The sequence below is a fragment of the Chanodichthys erythropterus genome, chromosome 7, assembly GCF_024489055.1.
Source record: "Chanodichthys erythropterus isolate Z2021 chromosome 7, ASM2448905v1, whole genome shotgun sequence".
Taxonomy (NCBI): domain Eukaryota; kingdom Metazoa; phylum Chordata; class Actinopteri; order Cypriniformes; family Xenocyprididae; genus Chanodichthys; species Chanodichthys erythropterus.
This window is the reverse complement of record NC_090227.1, coordinates 29,289,267-29,309,429: the sequence shown is the minus strand read 5'-3', so window position 1 is coordinate 29,309,429 and position 20,163 is coordinate 29,289,267. Positions and strand designations below refer to the sequence as shown.

Below are 20,163 nucleotides of genomic sequence, written 5' to 3'. Positions count from 1 at the left end.
TAGTAGTTTTTTTGGTCCCACTTTATATTAAGTGGCCTTAACTACTATGTACTTACATAAAAAATAAGTACAATGTACTTATTGGGTTCATACTGAATTGCAAAACACTTTTGCTGCTACTGAGGTGGTATACGGGTAAGGTTAGGGAAAGCTCTGGTGGTATGGGTAGGTTTAAGGGTAGGGGTAAGGTGTAAGGGATGGGTCAACAGTGTAATTATAAATTATAAATTAATTACATATCTAATTACATGCAGGTGTTTTTAAAATATAAGTACAATGTAGAAACATGTATGTACACCATAAGTGCATTGTATCAAATTATTAATTCAAATGTAAGTACATAGTAGTTAAGGCCACTTAATGTAAAGTGGGACCGTTTTTTTTTTTTTTTTGTGGGGTGTACTCATTTTTTCATCACCCTAATTTGAGTAAAACTGAAAAATGTGTAATCTAAGTTATATTATTAACCTTACTTTCATGTTATAAGTTAGACAAATGTTATGTTATACTTAGTCTTGTCAACATTTTGGAAATTGTATTTGTTCATTGAGATATTGTTTAAAATGTTACTTTTCAAAGGGGGTGTACTCATTTACACAGAGCACTGTATAAAAATATGGTGGGTTTGCTGGTCCGCCATGACACTGACTGTGAGAATGCTCGCAGCGGAGTGATTCAAATGGTGAAATGGTTCCCATGGTGATACTGGTAGAATATCGCATGGCTGGAAAGACCTCTCAGCCAATCAGATTCGACAACCAGAACTAACTGTTGTATAAATATATACATCTCAGTTTTTATAGAAATTAAAATACGTAGCTTCTCTTTCACTTGCAGTGTTATTATAAATCCACACTACAACGGATGCAAAGTTGACCTATATGTGAAGGCGAACTCAATATAATGAGACAGCTGTCGCAAAATATAAATACGCAGAAGTGTGATAGATGGAGCGGCTACTGCTACCATCCAATTAAGCTGGATGACAAAAACATTTTGAGTTCATCCTGCTGTGCATTTTATTATAAGAGTGTGCTTGGCCAAGAAAAGTCACATTTCAATAATTAGCTGGACTCCATGGCTTCTCAACATTGCATAAGTGGAAGTGGAAATTTGACCATCTTTGTGCATGCATATGCTCAGAAAATATGGTGGCAAACCGAAGTTGCTGACTCTTTATTTGTTTGTGAAAAGCATCTTTCCTCATCATACAGTAATGCTTTTGTCTTCCAGTAAACCACAGAGGATTGGAAACACTTATCTATACTGTCCATGAAGCCAGCTTGCTTCACAACAGCATGATTAAAAGCAAGCAACGCTAGTGAGTTGTGCAAAACCAGATGTGAACTTGTCATAATGTTGTCACCACTTGAAACAATCACAAAAACTTGTTCTCCACTCCTAAACCTTTTGCACTTTTAATTTAGAACTGTTGTGAAACCTAAAAATTCACACTAGCCATTATCACAAGAGATTACAGTGACCCATGTGATGCTTCATCAATAGAGCCACAGAATTTAGGAAATCTTTTGCTCTCTTAAGCTAAAATATACAGTTGTACAAAGATCTTCCTTCCCACATTCCTTGGCTCTGAAACAGAGAAAAACAGTGTGATAGAGAGAAAGATGTGTGAGAGCGTAGAATCATGTCATTTGAATCAGGTATTGTAGGATTTATCACCCATGTGGTGACCACAAATCTACCTTTCTGAGGAGGACACTTGATTCATGCTTGTTCACTCAGTCTGATGGACTTTATCTGCTTCGGCAGCTTTCTTCATTCCATAAAATAGGTGAAAAAATGACCTGAAAACACATGAGTGAACTGGAATATACTCAAGATAACCTGGTGTGATGGTTTGAGGGTTATAGAACTATCTTTGTTAAGTTTTTATAAGGGCTGCCAATCAACTATAACATTAAAGCCAATACACTGATTGATTAAAGGTACACTATGTAACTTTTTTGCTCAAAATTAAGAAAGTCAATACATCATCAATCCTTCCAAAATGTGTTTTTGTCTTATCCTGATTCACCATGGTAACCTTATTATAAGTGCTGCCCCTTTTTCAGAGTGTCTATTTACACTAATTGCAAATAGTGTACCTTGTTGGCATATGCTTTTTAGCTCGCTTTTTTTTTTTAATAAAAATGAAAATAATGTTTTAAAAGTGGAAAAATAAACTGTGAAAGAGCGTTTAATAATATTAAAAGTGTTTATTTTGTAAGGTTAGGGGAAGGTGTAGGGAGAGTTTTTATCTCCCAATTTATCAAATATTAATTTATTTATTGCAAATAACTGATAGGCTACTTTTACATGTAGAATCTATCGCTATTTTCACCTAGTGAAAATAGCATATTGCTAGGAAAATGCTGCTATGTCAATAGAATATATTGCTATTTTCACTTAGTGTAAATAGGATCTACAGCTATTTGCACTTAGTGTAAACAGCATCTATCGCTAAGAAAAAATGCTATTTTCATTTAGTGTAAATAGCATTTATTGCCTTCTATTTTAGACCTGGCAGGATGGTTTTCATGGGAAATTTCATTCGTCAATTGCTTGTGTGTTTTGCCATATCTGTACATAGAGAAAAGTTGCTCCGGCTATTCTGACGCATGTATGGTGTGGGAGTGGCATAGGTTAGTTGTCACAACGAGCCATAAAGGTTGATACGGAGCACACTAAATTTTGTACCTCCGGGAAATTACCCATTTAAAAAAAACACAAAAAAAACCCCACTGAACAGAGAAGAGTCTGCTGGCAAAGAGAATGTGACAGAGTTTGTAATAAAACAAGAATCAACATTGGCTTGCCTTTCAGAGATGGCAAGAACTATTGCTTTGAAATGTTGTAAAAGCGATGTGGAGATGACATTTTTATTACTCAACAGGTGAGTACGGTATTTTATTGAACGGATACATTGATGCAGATCAAATGAGCAGTAAGATAACCATATTCATCCGCACAATCACACAGAGCCAAAAAAATGTTTGTCCGCAACATGCATGCAGTTTTTGTTTTTTAACCGCTAGAGAGCAAAAAATTACATAGTGTACCTTTAATCAAATGAACTATCATTCATCAAAAAGCTTTGAAGTTTGAAGGTTTATAAATAGATAGATAGATAGATAGATAGATAGATAGATAGATAGATAGATAGATAGATAGATAGATAGATAGATAGATAGATAGATAGATAATTTGTTTTTGAAAAAAATGTTGTATGCATACTTTTAATTGAACATGCATACTCATTAATCAGAGCCAGTGCCAGGAAAAAAAAACAGAACAGGAAAAGAGGATGAGAACATGCAACATCTACAGTACATGCATTTTATTGGTAACTGCCAGAGGAACTCTGTTTAGTGCTGAAATTCAGTGCCAACACATTTCAGTGTAGAATATTTCCAGGTCTGAGACATCACACTATTGATGAGGCAGGAAATTGGACTGTAATGCAGCATGGTACAATGACCACAGACTCCCGTAGGACATTACAGGTGAAGTGACATCATCCATACAGATAGCCAGCAGAAAAGCAAAACATACTGCATGTATACTTAGAAGGAACTGGCTGAACTTCTTAATGTTCTCTGCAAGAAGGTAGAAGGAACCCTAGGGCACTAAAGGGAAACCAAAAAGTAGGCTTATTCACACCAAATGTGAAGCAAAAAATGCAAAAACAAACTGATGAAAGGTTTATTCACACAACTGAATATTCATCAGGCTAAATGAAAACCAAACTCAATCTTGTAGAATAGGTGGAGCTGATCAATAAACAAATATATTTAATATATATTTTTGGCAAAAAAAAAAAAAAAAAAGCACCGTCTATCTGGTATCTTTGCTTAATTATTATATGCATAAAAATACTGTTAACAGAGTTTTAAAAGTTAATGTCTGTGTAGTAAGAAAAAAATAACATTTTCTTATAATATGCATTGCTGCATCATCTCTTTTCTCATAGTGTTTGAAACTAGGCGCTAGAGAAATGCTAGAGACTGTGTCTTCAGCCTCCATTAGAGCGCCTGACTCCCATGTCAGCAGACCAGGGTTCGAGTCCCGCCTAGAGCAGGCGGTTCAGGGCAAAGCCAGGGTTCAGGATCTTCCTCAGAACTTGTATACACAGTGATATAAACAGTAACAATGACGTCAGTTTTACCATATCAATTCGAGCCTGAGTTCTCAACCAGTGCAAGTGCAAAGTGGATTTGCTTTCGCAGCGCAGAAAACTGCATCTTCTCAACATGTCGAAAACACGAACCAAAGTCTTCCAGACCTCAGCTACAACTACAGTGTTTGAGGGTGGATCAAAGTAGACGTTGTTTGTCACCAGCAAATTAAGACCATGTTATTTGCATTATGCAAACTGGTTACAAACCTACATAGGTTTGTGCAGGAAGTAAGGCTGGAATTACTGACGACTCCATTTAAGAATATACTCAACAATAACTCCATTTGACAGGCACTTTAAATGTTTCAAATGTTGCACTTTTAAACAAACAGCTATATTACACACTACATGAAAGGAAATATCCAAAAAATCATAATAGGGGCTATTAAAAAATAATGTTGTTTACAACAATCATTTGCAACGAATATTCATTCTTGGTGTGAATAGACCTTAATATTGTTTTAGTTGTCCTAAAAATACTTCAGCAAAACTATAGCAGACTTCACACAAGGAACCCATCAACTCAATGAGCTGAATTAGAGAATCTCTGTACCTAATCAGGCAGCATCTGACTATATATATACATATACAAATATTCAAACTGACTTAAAATGCAGAGAGTTATATACTCATCCAAAAAATACAAAATTAGAAACCTCTTGCACACTGACAACTCGAATAAGCCATCCAGAGTAACGGCACAACAACAGCATGCAGGGTGTATCATGTGCACAGACTGGCAGTTCATTTTGGTTTTGGCTTTGCCAAAGAAAGTTATAAACAATCAATTTATGATTCTGCAATCCAAGACATGTCTCCCACCAACACCTATAAAGAATCTTCAGTCCGAGATTTATTTCCTTAGAGTTTATGTATAATCTGCCAGAGTTTATGTTTCCAAAATATTTCTTTTTCCATCGTTTTTTGGCATTCTCTCAGTAACTGTCAAGATCTAAAGCATATTCATGTTTTTCTTGACCTCACAACACCTTTGATGAACACACAGGCAGAATTACAATGCTCACCTTCAACATGGTTTTGAATGAGCTGTAGTTCGAAAGCCACAATCAATCACAACTAAAATTCAATAATATGTGTGGAGACTCGGGTTTGAGGGTCTGTCTGTGACATATTGGTTTGTCTTTCCCAGCAAATGTCATAATATTCAGCTCACTGCTAATTTACTATAGTGAATAGGGTGTCATTTCCCATAGTGAATTCTGCTTGAATAGACATCTACCTCCAACCCACAAACCACTGCAACAACACTCAGTTCAATCTAATTCTTAAGAGTATCTCACGGGATTCCACGAAGAATTATAGGGAATAACAGCATTCATTTGAGTAACTTCATCATAATTTTAGATATCTAAATACACTGATTGAGGAAAAAAAATTCTGTTTCTGTCATTTCACATTAAACTACCACATGGAATCATTGTGGTGGTTTTTTTTACAGTAAATGAGAGAGGATCCTCTCCTAAGTCCCCGGCTCAACTCGAGTACAAACGCCAATTGAAGCGTGGGAAGCAAATGATTTTCAGCCAAACATTTGTTTTCAGTTTAGCCATCTAATCTTTTTTTTTTTTTTTTTTTCCAGTGTTAAAATACTTTCTATACTAGTTTCATATGCAGAGTCAACCATAAAGAATTCAGAGTTTGGTTTTGTGAAGAGTGCACAAACAGTGGTCCAACAACATTGGTTTGTGACTATCTGTTTGTCCGACCAATGGAAAAGTGGCAGTCATATTATTTTCTGCAATTCCTTTTGGTAATTCTAGTGGAACAGAGCATTTTTTGGTTGCAAATGCTGTTTCATGTTGACTTCTCCCTTAAATGCATTGATTTGCTTTGACTTTGTCTGACAGATAAAAGAAATTCACCAGTAAGTGAAGTAATATTACTACTAATAATAAAAAAATCTTGGATGCATTTAAATAAGACCCAAAGTCAGATTATTTCTCTGCAGACCTGGCTAATAGCAAAAGCATAAATCAATATACAGTACAGTGAATATACAGTTCCAGTGAAATTGTATGGAAAGACCTTGTGCTATATAGTACTCGTCACTCCACTTGTCTTTCCGAAAGATCCCTGTGTTAGTGGCTGAACTTTATTTTTTTATTTTTTTTACAGGATTTTACAGACTGAACAAGTTATTTCTCACTGTTTGTGCACCTATTATAATGTAATGCATGGAAACAAGTTATTAAAGGATGGGACAGATCAAGTTTTAAAGGTACAGTAGAAAAAATATTTAATATGGTCAAAATCAAAGAGGAAATTGGTGATGTAAAATAGTGCTATATATATATATATATATATATATATATATATATATATATATATATATATATATATATATATATATATATATATATATATATATATACAAACACACACATACTGCTGCACTTGTGGTATATTCACAAAGTAAAATCGTGGCAAAATAAAATAGTTGTAAAATAATGAACTTATACATTTTAATGAATGCCATTCTATTTATTTGCAATCCTCTGAATATATCTTCTTGTCATTTATAGACCACAAAACCATCTCCAAGACACCATTAGTAATATGGAGAGAAACAGGGGGAAAAAAACTCCATTCTAAGCATCATATTCTCCATTAAACTCTGTCCAGAAATCTGTGTGAGTTATGGCCCATGTCCTGACATTTACAGAATCATCCCTGAAGCCAAAATTTAGTAGGTCCAATTGTTTTAAATTATCTTTAAAGTTTGCCCTGAGACAAAAGGCCAGTCATCTAAATCAAGACTGGCATGAGAGCAAGAAATGTCTGAGAGCTAGACATGATCTCCAAAAACCACAGTTTGAACAATGTGTTTATTGAATCATCTTTGACAGCTATTTGTATTACTATTTTATTTATTTTAATTTTATTATTACTGAAATATTTAACACATGACAAATCATATTTTTGAAAGAAATCGTTTATGCTCACCAAGGCTACAAATACATTAAAACATTCATATTGTGAAACATTATTAGTTAGACCTGTCACAATATCAGATTTTCACTACACGATTATCACTGACAAAAAAATATTGAGGTAATATTATTGTGATATCTATAGACATTTGGAGTATAATAATAATAATAATAATAATAATAATGCTAGTCAAAATCATTTTTAACTTTTTTCAAAAGCCATTACTCCAGTTTTCAGTGTCATGTGATCCTTCAGTAATCATTATATTATGCTGATATGATGCTCAGGTAACTTTATTATTATTATTATTATTATTATCAATGTTAAAAAAAAACAAACAGTTGTGCCCCTTAATATTTTTGTGGAACCCATGATACTTTTTTCAGGATTCTTTGATGAATAGAAAATTCAAAGAACAGCATTTAGTAATAATCTGCTATAATATAATTTTTGTAACAATTTAACAGTCATAAAAGCCTAAATAAACATATTATTTATTAGTAGTAGTAGTATTTTATAATATTAATTAAAAAAATCGTACTGACCGCAAACTTTTGAATGTTAGTATATATACAAAACCCATTCCAAAATAATTATATACAGAAATATATACCATATATACCATGGACATCACAAGCCGATTAAATAAGCATGTCTGCAAAGTCTGCACTAACTCAACACAGAGTTACTATACTTCACTGATAATCCTTACAACCTTGAACAAGGTCTCTCCTTCACGTCTGCTGGGCTCAAAATTACAAGGGGGTTTTCCACTTCTGTCTGAATGACAGCTTGGCGTTCACCAACCTCGAACCAAAACAGGGATTTCAATGGATCGTGGTGTCTGACTGTCGGCGAAAGCAGGGAATTTACCCAATGTGCCACCCATGCTACCAGCAATGCCCACTCAGCACAGCTATGGGTGGTCCACCATGATCTGGGAGGGCTTGAATCAAGTTTTATCTAAGATGCCCCAGAGCACAGACTAGAGGAAGAGCTTGGTATAATGAGACAACCTGAGCATTTTGGTCTAGGCTTAAAGGTCTGAACGCAACCTGGATTATGTGAAACGGCAACATCCTTTTGGCCCACGCACAGATATAAAGCCTGAAATGGAAAGAATTGTTTCAAGCTGAGAGAGAAAAAAAGACCTAGACTTTAAACAACTATCACCCACCCTCCATTTCTGGGGATATACGCTTCTCAACACACTTGCACTTCATTAAGCTTCAGCAAGACACAAAACCTTTTGTGACACTGAGGAATCCGACTGAATTTAATACCTCCAGGAGGTGAACGAAAGCATGATTTACCACTTCTGGCAAGGAAAATAGAAGGTGCAGGAGTACAAATAAACCACAACATAAATGCTGGCCAACAGGTACTGCCCTTAGAGAGCAAGAAGGGGAAAAGACAAATGAAAATAAAAACATTGCAAAGATTAAGGCTTGAGGGGAGACAGAGAGAAACAGAACAAAACAGTGGCTCACATTCCAGCAGCAACCAAGAATCCAAAATATGTTTGTGCTCCTGAAGAAGAGAGAGAGAAAAAAATGAAGAAGAACAAAGCACTAAAGCTGTCAATCAAAATGATGTCTGCACACTAGAGACAAAATGTTTATCAATTTAATATTTTACTTCAAAGGCAAAGTGAGTTTTGTCATTAAGGCAAGCCACCCCAGATGAGCAGGGTACATTTTTAGGAATAAAATGTATAAAATAAAGCAAATGATATATGAACAAACACCTCAGTAAAAAACTTCAGAATTTAGATAGAAATAAAACTGTAAAGGTTTGGTTTAAAGGATTAGTTCACTTCAGAATGAAAATTGCCTGATAATTTACTCACCCCCATGTCATCCAAGATGTCTTTCTTTCTTCAGTTGAAAAGAAATTAAGGTTCTTGAGGAAAACATTCCAGGATTTTCTCCATATAGTGGACTTCAACAGCTACCGTCGGGTTGAAGGGCTCTACATGATTCCAGGGAAGGAATAAGCAACACGATCACATGAGAATGCGTATCAATAGTACGAGTTTGTTATCTCGTAGAATATATACTTATGTTACGCGTTTTTTTCGCGTGCATATGATACGCACTTTATGGCTTGTATATGATATGCTCTTGGGTAGGATGGGGGTGGGGGTTTCGTTCGTATAATACGCCATAAAGTGCGTATCATATGCACGCGAAAAACTGCGTACCATAAGTTTATATATTCTATGAGATTACAAACTCGTACTATTGATGCGCATTTTCGTGTGATCGGGCTCGAATAAGGCTACGTTCACACTGCAGGCTGAAACGACCCAATTCCGATTTTTTTGCCCCTATGCGACCTGTATCTGATCTTTTCATGACAGTCTGAACGACACTGATCCGATCTTTTCAAATGTGACCCAGGCCACTTGGGTATGTGGTCCTGAATCCGATACGTATCCGATCTTTTGAAATGCGACCTCCGTCTGAACGGCCAGACCACATGTATCCGACCCGTACGTCATTGATACGCTACAAATGTCATAATTTTGCGTTGAAGTAGGCGGGAACGAGAAGATAAACAACAACCATGGCGGACGATGCTGCTGAGACCAGTCAATGGAAGGGAAGCGAGGTCACAGATTTAATTAATATTTGGGGTGACAGCTCTATTCAGGCCAAACTCGAGGGCTCTTATCGGAACCGGGCGGTTTACGAAAACATTTCCAGCAAAATGGCCGAGCGTGGTTACAGACGATCCTGGCTCCAATGCCAGCGAAAAATATAAAGCCTCCGAGCCAAATACAAGGAGGTTAAAGCCTGGAACAAACGAAGTGGCGTCTACTTCCGCAAACAACGAGTGACGTCGTTGACCGTTGCGTACTCTTCTGCGCATGCGGGTCACTTTTGGGTCATTTCACGTTCACACAGGAGATCACAAAAGGTCGCATTTAATTGAAAATGTGAACGGCCTTGCAAAAAAATTGAATTTTTTCAAAAAATCGGAATTGAGCATTAAGCCCTGCAGTGTGAACGTAGCCTAAGGGTCTTATCTAAAAAATCAATCGGTCATTTTCTAAAAAAAAAAAAAAATTTCTATACATTTTAACCACAAACGCTCGTCTTGCATTTAGCTCTGCGATGCGCCACGCATTACGTAATCATGTTGGAAAGGCCATGAGTGATGTAAGTACTGAGCAAGTGTTTACAAAGTGAATGTGCAAAGACTAAGTCAAAGAAAAAAAAAAAAAATGTAAAACAACGATGTCAGACGATTTTCAAGTTGGAGGAGAAAATGAGATGGAGTTTTTCTGTATTTCTAAGTTCGTCATGCCTGACCTTTCAGCGTGATTACATAATGCGTGGAGCATCACAGAGCTAGTGCAAGATGAGCATTTGAGGTTAAAAAGTATATAAATTATTATTATTTTTTTTAGAAAATGACAAATTGTTTTGTTAGATTATAAGACCCTTATTCCTCAGCAGGAATAAGACATAAACACATTGGATGACATGGGGGTGAGTAAATTTTAATTCTGAAGTGAACTTATCCTTTGTAATTGATATTAAGAGTGTATTGTTTTCTTTCTAGTCTGAAATAACACATTATTAAAAAAAAAAAGCAAAACAGCTCCAAATCTCAAAATTGACTAGTGTATAAAAAAACTAAGTTTTTGCCTGTAGTACTGTTATAGTTGACCTAAAAATAAAAATTCTGTCATAATTCACTCACCACCTATGTTGTTCCAAACCTGTATGACTTTCTTTCTCTGCGGAAAACTGAGTGTAGACTAATATAGTTCATATTTAGATTGGCGATTATAGAATTACCTGATGATGTCTGCACACCAGATCAGTCACGCTGCTCTGCTCCATAAGAATCCTCATGATGACCACCTGATGGGTGAATATGGATATATGAGCCCGTTTATTATCCAGCACTCAACTGTTAGAAGTGCATTCCTGAGGAAAAATGAGCTCAGTTATGCTCATTCAAGGCAAAAGAAAAGTGATTTTCAAGATGGTGTACAGTTTGGAGAGAAAAAAAAACAACAATGCAAGCCAGGGCTCGGTTTTACAGTAATGAACAGTGAGAGGGGTTCACTTTTGTTCTCCAGCTGAGAGATGAAATGTTTTGCTTTACAGGTCAGGTGCATTCGAGATTATATATATATATATAAAAACTTTATCATTTTATGTACAAAACATTCATTTTACATTTAGAATTTAGAACCAACTAAAGCCACACATACATTTTTGTTAAAGGGTTAGTTAAGTAAAGGGTTAAGGGTTTGGTAAAGGGTTAGTTAGATGATTTTGAGCTTTCAAGCTCTTTCAAGGCTCAGAAAGGTAGTAGTCCATGTGACTACAGTGGTTCAACCTTAATTTTTGAAGTGACAGAAAAAAAAAAAGCGATTCCTTCATTCTTAACCTTTTGTATGGAAGAGGATTAGGGCAAAGCAATAATAAAAAAATAAAACCATCTTGAGATTAAAGTTGTTACAACTCGTCAAATTTCGAGAAAAAAGTCGAAATAAAATGTTAAATTACGAGAACAAATTCGTTAAATTATGAAAAAAATGTCGTTAAATTTTGAGAAAAAAGTCATTAAATTACGAGAACAAATTAGTTAAATTACGAATTTGTTCTCATAATTTAACAACTATTTTCTCATAATTTAATGACTTTATCAACCCAGTCTCATATGAAAACGTATCCTGACTACGTTGGTCCAAAGTGCAAAACGTAGAGGGGTTACAATAATGGCCCTTAAATTGTATGACTGTTACATTTTTTTTTGCCTATTGTTTTGCGTCCAAGTCACGTGACTTTAGAGAGCCCGGCCGTGAGAACAAAAAACATGGCGGACGTTTCTCTACTTTTTAGTGAAAAAAACAATATTTTGAGTTAGTTTCTGCATAAAAATAAGTTTTGATTACATTTTTAGCGAGAAATATATATTCTATTTTCATAATATTCACTCAGTGAATGTACATAATCACTCGCTTGCGCGTTGTTGCAAAGATTTATCTGATCTCGCCAGAATAATGTGAAACTGCTACGTTTTGGTTGCTATGAACAATATTTTATTTTCTGCATCAAAATAAGGTTTGATTACATTTTAAGCAAAAAATATATATTATTTATTTTCATAATATTCACTCAGTGAATGTACATAATCACTCGCTTGCGCGTTGTTGCAAAGATTTATCTGATCTCGCCAGAATAATGTGAAACTGCTACGTTTTGGTTGCTATGAACAATATTTTATTTTCTGCATCAAAATAAGGTTTGATTACATTTTAAGCAAAAAATATATATTATTTATTTTCATAATATTCACTCAGTGAATGTACATAATCACTCGCTTGCGCGTTTGTTGCAAAGATTTATCTGATCTCGCCAGAATAATGTGAAACTGCTACGTTTTGGTTGCTATGAACAATATTTTGAGTTAGTTTCTGCATAAAAATAAGGTTTGATTACATATTTAGCGAGAAATATATATTCTATTTTCATAATATTCACTCAGTGAATGTCAACCCGTTCTCACTCCTGACCGTTCTCACGCTGAAGAAGTCTCCTTCAGAACACATCGCGATATTTGGCATCAGTTCGCGTGTGCTGGATGTTGGTAAGTAGTCGTAAATACGCTGTTCTAATGTTTGATATAATGTCTTTTCTGTTTGCAGATATTAATCAGATTAACGTTAGCTCCCTCATGTTTAGTCACTGCATTATATCTGTCACCTCCGCTGAGGTTTTGCTTTTCATTGCTTTCTATATTAAATACTAAACTAGGGTGATTAAACACTGTCACGTGACGTGCAATATATTGCACAATATATATAACATATTCATATCAGGTTCAAAGTAGTACAAGTGTAGTTTCAAAATGGTATTTGTTGTAGAAGCACGGTAAAAAACAACACTTACCATGCTTTTTACCACAGTATTGGTCGTTTTAATGTGATTTTTGTTGTAAATACAGAGTGACCACAACACTTATCATGCTTTTAATGCCTAATAATGTTAAATCCAAAAACTGTAAGGTCAATAAGAACTTCTTTCCTATATATATTTATATATAAACCTATATATTATAAATAATGATATTTTCTTTTCTCTTGTTTTAGCTGAAAAGACAAAAAAGGGCCTTTCGGAAATGGATGAAGGAGACAGAAAGCTGCAAAGGCAAATAATTGCAATGGTATGTATGTGTTGCTTTTAACCCTTTATCAAACATTTTATCAAGCATTTGTTAAATAGTCTCACAGTAAATTAAAATTAAAGTCAAATCCTGTACATATTTATCACCTTATTTTGTCATATTCAAAATAATTGAATATCTGATGTCTATTCAATATCTAATCAGTTACACTGCTGATAATGTCCTGCTTGCATGTGAAACATGTTATTTTTTTATTTATTCTTTTAAATATAAATATAGCTTGCTATTAAAGACATATGTTTAATCATGGAAATGCCCACATATCAGTGAACTTATTACATAAATGCATTTAACATTTAATTATGCAACACTCTTTACAGAAGGAAATCCTACAGTTATGTGTAAATTGACAACTTGAATGTGATGTTTTAAATTTACCTTCCTTTCTGTCTTGCAGGATTACTTGCAGATTACTTAGTCCTTCTTTTTAGGATCTCTACAACATCAAACTCAACAGCTCTTTTAAGAGCCGACCCTCACAAGAGCTACTAGTGAGTCGCTGCAAACCTGCCGTGATCAGCCCTTTCCAGGTAAAGTTTCTAGATATTTAAATCAGTATTTACTCATCAAATGCTCTCCTGGATGGTATGGTAAATTAACTTATTTATAACTGTCTCAATTTGTATGTTTTAAGAACAAGAGTAATTGCACACAGAGTAAGTAGAGACTTTCTTGTTTTTCTGTGCAGAGAAGGAAGACCAGTCCTTATATTAAAGCAAGCTCATCGAAGTCCTTTGTTTAGGGTGAGGAAGGAACATGACCATCTCATGCCCAAAGAAGACAGAAGTCCATTGGTATGTCTTGTGTTGAGGCAATGCTGTAATATGTAGTACAGAATTTAATGTTGTTCTCTCAAAGGACTATTAAGTTCTTAAAAAGTTCTTAAAAACTGTTCCTTCTGTTTTTTTTGTTTGTTTGTTTGTTTGTTTTTTTAGATAAAAGCAGACAGGGAAGCTTTGGAAGATAATGAGTTAATATAATATAATATAGTATAATAGGAATTAAATAGTAAATGTTCTTTAAATTATGTGTAATACCTAGTTTTTTTGGCTTGAAATAAGGCCTTATACTGCACAGACCTAAAACATTGTATTTGTGTTTTAAAACAGATAGCAAGTGAAGTCACTAACAGAAGATCCTAGAGGAAAAACGACTGATGTGCAGCTACGGAGGAACACAAGAGGCAGAAACTATGCATGGCCATGGCTTCTTCATGAGTACAGTAAGTCCTGTGCCTATTCTTAATTCTTGCCTTAAAGTTTTTATTGCAGTATTTTAACAATTTTACATTGTACAGGTTATCACTTGGTTTTTGACCAAATTATGCTCTTGAAACAAGAAACAGAAGAGTATGTTGTCCTGAAAGAAATGAAGGCTCAAAGAGAGCATGCCTTTCTAAAAGATTTTTAAAACATGTTGCTGTTAATATGGGTAAAACAGTTTTTGTTCAGTACTTAGCTTACAGTCTGTGCTGCATTATATTATGTACTGCTGTTTTGTAAAGTTAAATCAGGAACAGGCAACTCTAGCCCTTTTGCTGTCTCCTTTTTGAGGTGGAGAGTTTACCTCCAACCATAATTGAGCACACCTGAAAATTTTAACCAAAGTCTTCAGGTGTACTTATAGACAGTTACAGGCAGTTGGGTTTGAGGTTGGAGCTAAATCTGCAGGACCGTGGACGCTGAGGGCCAGAGTAGCCCACCACTGTTTAAATCATGCAGAACATAAGCTGACCTGGCTGTCCATTAAACTACTTAACTTGAATTGTGTGTTTTTTTGTTTTACTTTTAGACCAGGACTGAAGAACGCCTGACAATGGGATGTTAAGACTTCTTCCTCTGGTTGAGAAAAAGCTACAGCACATCAGTGATCACATCTTCTGGTCATCAGTTGTACTGTAGAGTACAACTGAACAAACTGTTTAGAAGAAGAAGAACATGAACATGATAGAGACATGTACAGGGAAGAGCAGAACCCAGTTCAGCTGTGATAATGAATCTTTATTTTAAACTCAATATCAAATCTGTTTTCTGGATCATAGTTGACTGGATGGGATTCTGTGGCGCTCATTTGTGCAATAGGAGTAAAGTCTGTGAATGGATTATTATGACGTTAACGTATTTTTGAAGACACGTTTTTATTTATCTTGAATCTCATTTGTCTTTATGCAAATTTCAACCTTATGCTGTATCCTCCAATAAAGTGTTGTGTAATAAATTATGGTGAACGTGGTGTTTGGTAGAGTAAATACAATTTAACTAAGCTGAGTTTATTTCATAATTTAAAAAAATGACATATAATTTCCATGATTGTTTGGGACAACAATGCACCAAAAGTTGCATATACTTTCATGTTGTGACAAGGATGGCAGTTTCCAGATAAATAAAGGGAAGGAATGTGAATAAAGAGAGGCTGCAGTGGGTTATACTGACACAAACACTTCAAGCAGAACTGAAGAAGATGGATGTTGATCATTCTGGTACATCTACTACTGCATTCAAAATGACAGCTGGACATTACTGATGTCAGGCATGTGAGGAGCAAGAAGAGGGGGTGATAATGACATTTTGGCACAGTTTCTTATTTTACTGAATAGTGCATTATCCTTGTGTAAGTAATAGTGAAGTGTAAATATAAATAGTTTTTAGTTTACTGCCAACACTGGCAGCTGGATAATGGCAAGTTGTTGTGGGTTCATCCATTATATTTATTGGTGTTCATACAAAAAAAGCAAAGAAATAATCAACTACTATTCAATTAATCAATTATTATTATTATTATTATTGTATTACAACATTTTGTTATAATATTTCCATATTTCATCAGATGGTCTCACAATACCCATCAAAAACCTATACAAGCATGATGTTAGAATGGAAAATGAGGAAATGATAAAATACTGCAATATTTAAATGTGATTCAACAACGTTTGTTATCCATGATGAGGAGTACACACCTGTGTAGATTTTAATGCCCTTCCACCCCCAAGGGGCCAGTACCGGCCCCTGGAAGAGCAAAAAAATGCACATTTCAAATGGCTGTAACACAAAGTCCGGTTAGCGTATCAAAGAGAAAATCAACAGGACAACTGCTTATGCTATGATTACTAAATAATGTTGGGCACAGTTTTCAGACATACATGGAAAGCTGGCATAAAGGTTTTTTAATAGTGATTACAGTAAAATATTAAATTTCAGCCTGTCCCTCATATATGTAATAAATGTTTGCAAAATAAACATATTTAGATATCGAGTTGTCCATTAAAGATCTTATTATTTTAACATTTATCATTTCTTTACTAAACGTTTTAAACTACATTACCCATAAGTCTCTGTCATTCTATCAATGAACGGGAAACATGGCGCTGTAGTTCATTGAGAAGCTAGGGTTAGGGTTGGGATCTCGGTAAAGGAGTAATTTCTCACAACATGGAAACACTTTATAGTTAACTTAATGTATGAGTAACGTAATATTCACACTAAAACAAACTTTGTAAGATAAAGCGCCGTTTTATATGGGTTGAAAGGTAGTCCAATCACAGCGAGTTCTGCGATAGAGTCACAGCCAATCACAACACGGCTGAACAGATGCGTCACGCTTACTTGTCCATTTATGGTAAATGACGACAGATCTCCTTCGGTTCCGGCTGACGGAAAGATTCCTTAAATATATAATTAATCTAATTAAATATAATAAAAATCACATTTTACAACGAAAGACTCCTTTGTGTTTTAAACTGATGCATAAATATATTTGAAAGAGATATAATTGCATCTACTAAAGTGCTTCTAACATTTACAGTAGATATGTAGTATATTAAAGGTATACATTTAATCACTTATTTATACCATTCTTCACCATTTGAACTCTTGGAATTAAAATAAATATAAATAAAAGCATAATGAATGTACTCGATTTTGTAATCATATTCCAATATTTAGTGTCAAAGACAAATGTAGTCCCCAAACTACTGCACAACAGTATAAAAATCAGTTAATTGTGAGAAAAAAATATATCCAGTTACAGAGGCAATCTATTATAGTGAAATATAACTACACAAATCGATATGATGAAGTATTATTTTTACAAACCAAGAGATGAGATAAAATTCCATGTGAAAATAAGTTTCTTTAAAGAATAGGGGGAAAAAATAACATTTTACATTCTCAACTTTAATACAATACAATATTGTGTTTATTGTTCACTTTTACTGTAACTAAATGAAAGGCAAATTCAAATAGTTAATGCATTTTATAAATGTTAAATATTTTCAGCAATAAAATGCTTCTATAAAATACATTCATGGGTATGTTACATTTACATTATCCAGGTACTGATATATTGATACCATAGATGTAGTTAAGGTGGACATTTACTATAGTGACACTGTAATAAAAGGTTTAATGAAACAAAATGCAAGACATTTTCAAGTCCATCTAAATGAAGAGGTAACAAACTCACAGAATAATGTCCAGAATGTCAATGTGTCATTTCTGTAATACTCTATATCAGCACCAAACAGAATTAAATAAATATTGATTGTTCTCAGAGGGTTTTCCTGAACACTCTCACTAACTTCAATTGTTCGGACAAACAGCTGCTATACACACATGCAGAAATACATATTTGACTATAGTCGCAGCATTACTAGAACTTTTACCAAAACTCCGGATGAGCACTGGTGCTTCTTTGGTAAAGGCAAGAATATGGAAAAAGATAAATTACTATTTTCAATATTGGTTCTGCACGTTTCAAGGAGATCATAAGGAGGAGTCCACGTGAAGACTTTTAAAAACTGTGACAGAGTGAAGGGTGCACCTCCCTGGACACACCCTAAGCATGACCAAACAACAACACCCAAAGACAGATATGAAGTGGACACCACCAGGAGAATGCAGGGGAAGACATGGAAACGAAGGCCTGAAGAATGTTGGTGTCCCATGGGAAGATGTGGAGAATGTGGTCACAGATTGGATACGTTGGAGGACACTTGTTACCCAATGTGCCCAGCACAGCACTTGATGATGATGTTGTGAGTTCATACATAACCGTAGGATTTCCTTCTGTAAAGAGTGTTGCACAATTAAATGTTAAATGCATTTATGTAATAAGTTCACTGATGTGTGGGCATTTCCATGATTAAAAGTATAGCAAGCTATATTCATATTTTAAAAAATAAATAATAAAAATAAATAAATAACATGTTTCACATGCAAGCAGGACATTATCAGCAGTGTAAATGATCATGACAAAATAATTGAATATCTGATGTCATGTGACAGGTCAAATGATAATTTCCACTCTTGCAAACAGAGGTAGTTATGAGGTGCGGAGAGACATCATGTATCATTGGAACATTTTGGGCCCAATCTGTAATCATTTTAAAGAATTCAATGGAATTAATATAAACTTTTATGTGTGGGACGTCCAACTGTCCAAGAAGGGGCACAACTGATTTACAAATAAGGTGATAAATATGTACAGGATTTGACTTTAATTTTAATTTACTGTGAGACTATTTAACAAATGCTTGATAAAATGTTTGATAAAGGGTTAAAAGCAACACATACATACCATTGCAATTATTTGCCTTTGCAGCTTTCTGTCTCCTTCATCCATTTCCAAAAGGCCCTTTTTGTCTTTTCAGCTAAAACAAGAGAAAAGAAAATATCATTATTTATAATATATAGGTTTATATATAAATATATATAGGAAAGAAGTTCTTATTGACCTTAAAGTTTTTGGATTTAACACTATTAGGCATTAAAAGCATGATAAGTGTTGTGGTTACTCTGTATTTACAACAAAAATCACATTAAAACGACCAATACTGTGGTAAAAAGCATGGTAAGTGTTGTTTTTTTACCGTGCTTCTACAACAAATACCATTTTGAAACCACACTTGTACTACTTTGAACCTGATATGAATATGTTATATATATTGTGCAATATATTGCACGTCACGTGACAGTGAGTGTTTAATCACCCTAGTTTAGTATTTAATATAGAAAGCAATGAAAAGCAAAACCTCAGCGGAGGTGACAGATATAATGCAGTGACTAAACATGAGGGAGCTAACGTTAATCTGATTAATATCTGCAAACAGAAAAGACATTATATCAAACATTAGAACAGCGTATTTACGACTACTTACCAACATCCAGCACACGCGAACTGATGCCAAATATCGCGATGTGTTCTGAAGGAGACTTCTTCAGCGTGAGAACGGTCAGGAGTGAGAACGGGTTGACATTCACTGAGTGAATATTATGAAAATAGAATATATATTTCTCGCTAAAAATGTAATCAAACCTTATTTTTATGCAGAAACTAACTCAAAATATTGTTCATAGCAACCAAAACGTAGCAGTTTCACATTATTCTGGCGAGATCAGATAAATCTTTGCAACAAACGCGGCAAGCGAAAGTGATTATGTACATTCACTGAATGAATATTATGAAAATAAATAATATATATTTTTTGCTTAAAATGTAATCAAACCTTATTTTGATGCAGAAAATAAAATATTGTTCATAGCAACCAAAACGTAGCAGTTTCACATTATTCTGGCGAGATCAGAAAAATCTTTGCAACAACGCGCAAGCGAGTGATTATGTACATTCACTGAGTGAATATTATGAAAATAGAATATATATTTCTCGCTAAAAATGTAATCAAAGCTTATTTTTATGCAGAAACTAACTCAAAATATTGTTTTTTTCACTAAAAAGTAGAGAAATGTCCGCCATGTTTTTTGTTCTCACGGCCGGGCTCTCTAAAGTCACGTGACTTGGACGCAAAACAATAGGCAAAAAAAAAAAAT

The 20,163-nt window shown here is 34.6% G+C and overlaps 2 long non-coding RNA genes across 2 annotated transcripts; one reads left to right on the top strand and one right to left on the bottom strand.

The window, feature by feature from the left end:
• Nucleotides 1–13,255: 13,255 nt before the first annotated feature.
• LOC137022763 (uncharacterized) lies at nt 13,256–15,298 on the top strand. The gene is made up of 5 exons (XR_010895435.1): nt 13,256–13,318; nt 13,737–13,869; nt 14,028–14,133; nt 14,449–14,561; nt 15,131–15,298. It is a non-coding gene; the product is annotated as an uncharacterized lncRNA (long non-coding RNA).
• A 2,011-nt stretch (nt 15,299–17,309) lies between these two features.
• On the bottom strand, nt 17,310–19,710 carry LOC137022762 (uncharacterized). The gene is made up of 3 exons (XR_010895434.1): nt 19,494–19,710; nt 18,914–18,986; nt 17,310–18,402 (listed from the first exon to the last, which is right to left on the bottom strand). It is a non-coding gene; the product is annotated as an uncharacterized lncRNA (long non-coding RNA).
• Between the last annotated feature and the right edge of the window lie 453 nt (nt 19,711–20,163).